Source organism: Fibroporia radiculosa (genome assembly GCF_000313525.1).
Source record: "Fibroporia radiculosa TFFH 294 genomic supercontigs, scaffold27844, whole genome shotgun sequence".
Lineage (NCBI taxonomy): Eukaryota > Fungi > Basidiomycota > Agaricomycetes > Polyporales > Fibroporiaceae > Fibroporia > Fibroporia radiculosa.
The window spans coordinates 66495-67057 of NW_012133506.1; positions in this window are offsets into that span (position 1 = coordinate 66495).

Below are 563 nucleotides of genomic sequence, written 5' to 3' on the forward strand. Positions count from 1 at the left end.
GCTCCGGGAGATGTAGATCTTTGGAATGTGAAATGAAATTCTATATCTGAAATTGAGCGTGTTAAATTATGAGAATAACAACAATGGTGGCGCACGCTGTAGGGCAACTTCATCCTTCAAAAATTATTTGCAGTGTGTATGAAGCATACTTGAGCGGCTGAAAGGAATCTTTGCGTGCAATTGTGACATCTTCTAATTACGGCTGCCATATCTTGCGAGACGCCTAGTCTCATCCCTCATGACTGCGCGCTCAGCGCGTCGGCGGTTGGGACGTATCGTCAGCCTTACGTGCGGCACCGGGCGATGCCGACACGATTCTTGTCTCCATAAGCGCGACTGGATTCAAGATGGTGTTCTAGCGTATCTGATATCAATCTTGACCACTCTGCGCCTCGACAGAATTCTAAAAATGCCATTTGTCCTGACCTCCATGTGCAACAGCTCTTCAGACTCGACTTCTGAAAGGATACAATTTTCAATCTTATGAAGAAAACAGCATCTCGGATGTTGCGATTAACCTCCTTGGTAACTCCGCCACGCTTAGAGCAGACAATGCCGCCCTC